General features: G+C 38.3%; 1 long non-coding RNA gene across 1 annotated transcript; it reads left to right on the plus strand.

The window, feature by feature from the left end:
* Nucleotides 1-837: 837 nt before the first annotated feature.
* Nucleotides 838-3,081, plus strand: LOC148188834 (uncharacterized). The gene is made up of 3 exons (XR_015777153.1): nucleotides 838-915; nucleotides 1,036-1,108; nucleotides 2,899-3,081. It is a non-coding gene; the product is annotated as an uncharacterized LOC148188834 (long non-coding RNA).
* The last annotated feature ends 5,610 nt before the right edge of the window (nucleotides 3,082-8,691 follow it).

Here is an 8,691-nt window from a genome sequence, read left to right on the forward strand (position 1 = left end):
TTAACATAATGAAGGTAACACAGCCTATTAAATTTAAATCAACCTGCAATGTTACCAATAGGTATAAATAATAAGCGTTCATTGATATGTTTTAACACATGATGGGGTTATTTACGATTATTACTTAAACTTTTCAATGTTGATGGAGAAAACAAATATCTCTGCCCACATACTATTAATTTTTCTGTTGCCCATCTAGACGTCTCCTTTTTTCCAAATCCAAAGCTATTCTAGTGAGTAAGACTTAAGACTAATGAGTACTGGCAACATTTAGAGGAAAAGGTGCCAGACTGTAAAGCTCAAATTTTAGCTGAAGAAATGTTAAAACATATTTTTCTTTATTTGGAGGATTGGCAACACATCTTTACAATTGGAGAGATGCAAGAGTCAACTAAGCCTACAGTGATGATAAATAAAAAAATAAACTGTTATTCACACTATACTTTGTCAAACTGACATTTGGGAAAAGTCTACTGCATCACAATAAATAAATACTCGGATATAAAGTTAAATATAGAGGCAAATTCACACCTAAATACAGATAGCTCTTCCAGTTTTTACAAAAAAATCCTGAAAATCGTGATATTTCAATGGTGTTTTTTAAACGTATGATTTGATGGGCAGTTTTAAATACCTTGACCCAAACACAAACCTGTGTAAAGGTATTTGTGGTAGAAAAAAAACACAGGTGTAATTAATAACATAAATAATGGCTACATTCAGGTCAGTTGCACCACGTCCAGGGCTCTGTTCCTGCTGGCTTATTGGGACTCTTAAATTAATTAAAATGAATTAGGTCCACCTGTGCTTTAAATGCAACAAGTCAGAGTGTGTGCTGTGAAGAAGGCTCATTGTATTCGGTTTCATGCTTCATTAATGGACTTATATATTTGTTTGGACAGAGAATCGGAGCCAGTATGTAAACATTAACCCCTTTTAATACTACATAGAGGAAAATACTTGAGGATTTAGTGCAAAAAGGGCTCTGCTGCTTTGCAGTTTTCTATTTTCTGAAACTTTTATCTCTTTTTGTAGACAGAGTGTGATGGACAGGTATTGACTGTGTACCTGATGGGACGTGGTTTCGTCTTCGCTGCATGTGTCAAAGGTAATTGGTTGAACTCTTACCTTTCTTTGCTTGCTGTGCAGCAAAGCAATGTTGTTATGAGTAGAAAAACACACAAAGTTACAAGTGTAGTGGGTTCACCTGCTCAATCTAATGCAAAGAAATATAATATCTGTGCAGTAAATCCAGTCTTAATCTTGCAATCAGCGCTGATTGAGCTCCACCGTCCTGCTTCAGTTAGCGGGAAAGATTTGGACTCTATGGGTGTTTCAAATATTTTCTCATATATGCAAATACAATTCATTCTGATCCCTATACAGCTTGATCCAGTCAAACAACTTTTGTACATATGATTGTATACACTGTAACACTGTAAATTTGTCTTCTTAATTCTAATAATTAATCACTTTTAACTCTGCCTTGATAGATAACCCTGTTTTAAAAGGCGCCTACAAATAAAATGTTATTATTATTATTATTATTAATGACAATAATAATAATAATAATAATAATAATAATAATAATAAATACAAAATGTTGTTTAACACAACACCTTCTTTAGCTTCCACCTCAGAAATGACTATAAACTTGGATAATTTTTTTTAAAGAAAACGAGACAATCTTAAGGTCTACATAACAGATCTTAAGTTCCAATTGTTGAGACTGCATTAGGGTGAAGTTGTGGAGTCTCAACATGAGCGACTACTTTGTGCTGGATATATTTTTTAAATCAAGCCAATGTCTGATTCATCATGACATGGTGTCTAATGTTGTTTTTATAACCAGAGGCAGGTATTTTAATGTAAAAGCGAGTAATTCTTACTGTTTGTGTTAACCTCCATAATGGATGGGTGGGGTTGGACTCGAAGCATAAATGGAAAAAGTGCCAGAACGTTGAGACAATAACAGGAAAAGTATTTGAATGTCAGTTTCCCCGTGAATGACAGCCGAGTTTACGCTATCTGATTTATGCAGTCAGCTGACACACACACACACGTAGGTTTATTTGCATGTAACTGAAAAAGTTCAGTTCACCTGCTAACTACTGAGGTGTTGTCATGTTTCCTCCTCTTTGGGCATTTTGAATATAAGTTATGATTAGTTGGTACCGTGCCGGAGTATGTCGAAAGTAGTAGTTAAGTTGTATCGTTAGTGACATTAGCCTGATAGCAGAGCATCCATGTACAGAGTGGACATATAAAAGACAGTTATACTCAAGCGGAAACCTTTATCACAGATACAACTCCAGAAATATTTTATAGTCAAAAGCTATTTTTTTTTTAAATTTTGGATAGACATCTTTACTTGTTTTCTGCTGCGTCCCTGTAGAACAGGTTTAATGCAGAGGACAGCACATTATTGAGCAAGTTTTTTTTTATTTCTGAAAGTAATACGACTTTTTGTGGAAAGTTGTATTTATTTACACAAGGAATACTATAGAAAACTACATATGATAGAAACATTTGATGCTCTTGAAGATGGGATATGGATTCTGAGCTATCTATCTAGTTTTTCAATAAGTTGGTATTTAATTTTCTCAGCTATTGAAAAGATAAATCATTTTGTAAAGCTGCTTTATTAGATGGTCTTTTAGTCTGCATTGGTTGTTGTTGCAGTTTTGGCTCCAAAACAGTAAAATAAAATGCCCAACTTCACAGCAGAAATAAACATATTTACAGCCTGGTACAAAAACAATTTTGGTCTCGATAGCTAATTTTAACATCCATGACAACTGTACTGTAACTGGATGTATTTCTTTATAACTCACCTGTTTATATTTTACGACGACCCTAAGTTCTGCATATTTAATGGTGAGGCTGCTTGCATTGCAGGCCGTCTGTGAGGCGACGCTACAGATGCACCCACTCGCTATAAAATGGTCACTTCTGGCTCCAAATATCAAGATGATGGCAGTCTTAATGCCAGTCTTGAGACTTCAAAATGGGAGTTTTGAAGGCGCAGGGCACCCACCAGCGCACCAGCTCACCTGGTAGTTCAGGCACCCCATGTACAAAGTCCTTGCCTGCATGTTGTCCCTTTCATGTTAAAGCTGTCATGTCAAATAAAGGCAGAAAAAGAAAAAAAAGGTACTTAATGTTCATGATGCACATTTTATTGATTGACTTTAACGATACTGTGCAGTGTTATTTCAGAAGTGGCTCCACAGATGCAGAGAGTCGCGTCTCCTCGCAGACAGAATCAGATCTTCTGTAGTCAAAACAAAGATACACAACAAGGACGAAATTCAAGGTTGAAAGAGAAAGGGAGGAGATGATAATCATCACGTGCTGCGGACATATCTGCTCTCGACGTGCTCTCCTTCAGCTGGGGCATGAAAAGATGGCGCTGCACGAGCAGCTCCTGTTACCTCGTGGTTGTGTCGCATGTTGTGTAGCTACACCCCCAAAAGAACTTTCTCTCGATGCTTATTTAGAAAAAATTATGAATAAGTGAGGATGCTTCGGCTGAGACACGAACTCCATTTTCACATAAGCTTAATGTAGCGCAAACAGTTTACCAGCCATGAGACGCTCCTGTCAGACTCTCAGTTTCTCAGCTGGAAAGCCAGAAAGTCTGATGGCACTTTGAGTCACTAGAAGAACATTAGTGGCCGTTAGAGAGTCTCGGAGTGGGGAGGACTAACTGCTGTAGCTCGACTGTGGAGGAGCATCAGTACATAGTCGTCTCCACGCTGTTTGTCTTGTTAATGTTACTGTTTGCCTTAAATATCTTGTGTAAATCTGAAAACAGCCCATGTGTGTTGATTACGCTGCCTGACATCGCCAATCACAATTAGACTGGAAATTCATTTTCAGTTTCCAAGAACAGTTATCAATGGCTGAAATGCTTCTGGATGCAATTCTACAGATCTACAGCCAATCAGGAGCAATAAAACATGTGAAGTAGCGCTGAGAGATGGAAAAACGTAAACAGTGTGCAGAGATGAGCTGTGTGATGAGCTGTGTAGCATTAATGTGTCGAGTGTGTGAACGAGTGTTGCTGTTTCTGCCAGCAGAATTTAAAATACCACATCAGCTGCAGCCCTCGTGATTTTTTTCTTAAATGTGTTTTATTATGGCGCTTCTCTTTGCTTAACTATCATGAACTTTCACATTTTTCTCAAAAAATGTACAGATTTTCAGATATTTCATAATATTTAAATGGCCTGAAAAATAGTGCATATAGCTGCTATAAATGAGGTGGAAAAAATCTCACCCCCCTGTTTTGGGCCAATGTTTACCACCTCTGGCTTTGCCCCTGTTGGTCATGCTGCATGTTGTCTGCTTTCACAGTCAGGAGGGGTCAATATACATAATAGATGGTAAAGTTGTGCCTATTTCACCGTGGCCACTGCAGAAATAGGCAATATAATTGAGCGGAAATCAACTTTACTCAATTCATCAACTAAATTCGAGCAGACAGATACACACTAATTTCACAAAATCAGTAGTAAAATAAATTACAATTTTTATCAAATTGTTGTAGATTTCTTTTCATGCTTATTTTATCAGTTTAGTATTTGATGTACTATACTTTTATTACTTTAGTTTGTCAGTTTTGGGGTTAAAGATGTTTATTTGTGAAAAATATTTTTAAGGTGAAATCAGTTCATGCAGTATTCATCAATTCACAATTATTTCTGTATGAACTGAGAAAAAAAAGAGTTCAGTGATTCATTGTTGAAAAAGTCAGGGAGACAATAACAGACGGATGTTAGAGGTTTGTCTTAAAGAGATATCGCTGAGCTCCACTGCGGATTGTATGGTTTCATTTCGACACAGACTTTCCATCAGAGCTGTATTTAGTATAAAGACGGAGCTTTGTTCGCTGCTCTGTGTGGGAGTCTATTCCACCACATGTGCTCATATTTCACTTAAAGCTGCAGAAAATTATTCCAAGGTGGTAAATCTTGAAATAATGTTTCTGCATGCTGAGGAATTAAATATGAAACTGGTTGATATCCACAGTCAGTTTAAGTTACTGTGCAACAACAGTGTAATGTTTTACTGTAAAGATGATAAGTCGTCTTTTAGGATTTTGCTTTAAAATGTTTTCTCCGTCCACTCTGCGTTAGAGGTTCAAACAAGGTTTCACATATTCTCTTCGGGCCTTCACAGTCTGAGGAGGCCTCAAAAATAGAAACAGCAAAGCCTGAAATTATGCTATCTAAGGCACTGAAATATGGATCACAGAAATGGGTGAGACCGATTGCAATCTGCATAAATAGACATGAAAGAGTAATGACTAACACACACACACACACACACACACACACACACACACACACACACACACACACACGTATACACCACACTCATTTGCCTACCAAGGTTTAGTTTTAATGTAACTGAATTTCACTTTGTAGAGTTCAACCTCAGCAGAAATGGTTTGATAATGTGATTTTACCCTGAGCAGCTCCAGAAGCAGCAAATTGTTTGGAATAAATAAAAGAAGTAGACACAGTTTGAGGCTAACATGGATGTACAGAAGAGGAAAAGAGCGCCACCTGGAGAATATCGAATCTGACTAACATATAAATCTAAGCCCAGTGGAAAAATGTTGGCATTGCATGATTCTGCAAACCACGAAAATGTTTTTGCCCTTTTCATGTGTCATATCAACATCTCTAAAGTGGTGCAATAAATAAGCTCATTTGTCATTGTGAGGTGGGAGGCGAGACGGTTCGAGACCAACAACAAATGGTTGTAATTTAGCAAGTCAATGCTGTGTTTCCAGCAGGATTTTTCTAAGCAACAAACTTGTGTTTTTGTTGTGACCTGTTGCTCTTTTTTTCAGTGGATTTTTAGGCACGAAAAGCCGACACATTCTCATCCAGAGTTGTTACATAATGTCGCTTTGCAGTGGATTTCCTCGTCTGCATATTACACTGTAGGCGTCTGCTCTTTACACTGCAGGATGACGTTTTGTCATAACCTTGAACATGCCCTATATAATGTATGAAAATGTATTCTTTCTGATCTTGTGCTGTATCCAAGTTCAGCATAAGTGCACTTAAATTATTCTTTCAGAAAAAAGAAAGAAGTTGGGATGGGAAGCAGAAAGAAATGCTGTGATCTTAGAGTTACAGCTGCCTGGTTACTGTAATTATGTCATTTTGATGGAAACAACAAGTGACTTACATTTTTCTGCAGAAGTTTCAGGTATTCACTTAAAACTTGCACATTTGAATAAAAGCACACAGCTAAGGTGCACGAACACCAAAGATGTTTCCAGTACTTTTTGGAGAGATTTGCCACAGCTGATACATATTTACACACAGAGCGGTAACAAGAGTTTCTCTTAAAGCGTTCACAGTCTCAAATTCGAGTGACAAAGATCCCGGTTGGGCAGTGCTACACAGAGCAAACAGTGAATGAGAAAGCAGGTGCCGGTGTGCCGTATCAGCTGGATCTGCACCAGTTAACCTCAGACTGCAGCCGCAGCCTGTGTCTAATGGAGGCTGTCAGCTGGCAGATCTTTCCTCAGCACCTTTCCGCACATTATTTCTTCACACACTCTGGTGTTTGTGGCTGCTGCTGTAAAAGCATTACATCTTTACAAGGTCAACCCTTTAAGATTTATTGAAGAAAAACAGGCTTTTCTTATTATTAATGGATGTGTAATTTTGATAATTTACGTAAGAATAAAAAAAACTGTAACTGTTTTATACTGTTAGGAGGGTCGGACATTTTATGTTTCTTATGCTCACTGAGGACCTTGAACTTTTTCTGTGTCAGTTATACAACTCGAGACCATCCTGCAATGGGATCAGTCAACCAAACCCGTTACGATGCAGCTTTGTCAGTAGACTTCCACATCTATATATCACAAGTTAGGTATCCGCCTGCATCTGCTGCGTATACTTTGGGGTGCCGCAACCATGATTTCAACAAATGCACATTGTGGGATGACATGTCACACGGTTGTGTTGAGGCAAAAACTTCCTACCTCCTACCCCCTACTTCATTTTTCAGTGACAAATAAATGTTGCCATGTGTTTTTGTTGGAGCTGCTTCAATGATTCGTGGCATATATTCTTCAAGTGTATAGAGCTGTACTCTTCTTCAAAAGACATTCCTTTATTTAATGTTTTGATAGTGGTCATGTGTCCCAAACTTTAAATACACGGGGCCCTGACATGACATGCCACGTAGGCGGGGCACAGCGAGGTTTTATGTTTGATAGAGAAACTCTGAAACCATTCAGGCTGTATTAGCTGGTACTGAATTAATGAACTGGATCGTTTTAAAATCAGAATGCATTGAATTGATTGATTTATTTTAATGTGATGTGCAAAACTGCACAAAAGGTTGTTCAGCTTCTTTGCATTGCCTCTGGTACAAGAAGGTGAGGCCATTTTTTAATTTGATTGTACTTGTATTTTACCTCTTGGGGGGTCCGGGGTTTGTTCGATCCATCATTTGTTCGATCCATCCACCCCCACTCCCGCCCACCCTATAAGGAGTAGAAAGTGCTCTTTATTGCATTGTCACTGGCAGTATTTCAACCGGACGTCATCAAGCGACGTATCATGCAGACGAGACATGTTCTGTCCGTCCACGTTTTATGCTGCTGCGGCAGGTGTCATCTGTCAATCCGGGGGTGTATGATAACACTGGAAACTGTTCTGTCGAGCAGCATATCATGCAGCTGAGAAAGGTGGCTTTTTGTGTTGGGATCTTATGCCAAAATCACTGCAAAAGCGGCGGTATTTAACGACTTCAGAATGAGAACGGGCTGACAATCAGTTGGCAGTTTATCAGGAACACCCAGCTGAAACTAATGCAGTCAGCAGTCCTGCAATAAATCCGCCTTCATTCAGACCTTTGTTTAAACTCTAAATTTGTTGAGTCAACAGTATGATCATTTTGGAGGATGTAATTTGTGGAGCTGTTGAACTTTAGCACATCACACAGAGAGGGGTTTTTGTTATTGAGCCTACCATCATTGATATAAATGTTAAAAAAAACACCTGTCTGTGAAGCCCAATACAATTCAACAGCACAAAATGCAGCCTCAGAAATGATCCTGTAGTTAATTTTAACACATCTCTAAAACATAATACACACGAATTCAGTAAATAAAAACTTTTTCAGACATTTTTTATAGCAAAAAAAAAAAGTTTGTTCACAAGTTTGGAAAGACCTCAACCAACTGACAGTTTTTTTTGTCTTTCTTCACTTGTTTCACATATTCACACCAACACACACACACACACAGACAAAACACAAAACAGACTGTAACTCCATGTGAGATATAATCTAGCGTTTTTGTCGTTGTCGAGAAACTACTCGACAGCTAGAGGATGCAGTGAAGCCTTTTTCGGCTGTAGCCAGGAAGCAAGTGCCAAGATAAATTTGTTCCCACTCCGTGGTGGGACTCACTGTGAATCTGGCGTGCAGTCCTGGCCTAGAAAATACACACAGCAAGATGCATTATTTCACATATTTCAGCGACAGAACCAAAAACATTACGTCTGGCCTGTAAGTGTGTGTGTTCCAAACATCCCTTTGAAAAATGATATGTATCTTCCTGTTGCCCTACTTATGCTGATGACCTTAAAAAGTGAAGGGAGCACAGATACTGCATGTTTTCTCTATCCAAGTCGGAATATAAACATCAAT

The sequence above is a fragment of the Plectropomus leopardus genome, chromosome 8 (assembly GCF_026936395.1).
Source record: "Plectropomus leopardus strain MGB_pleo_1.0 chromosome 8, ASM2693639v1, whole genome shotgun sequence".
Lineage (NCBI taxonomy): Eukaryota > Metazoa > Chordata > Actinopteri > Perciformes > Serranidae > Plectropomus > Plectropomus leopardus.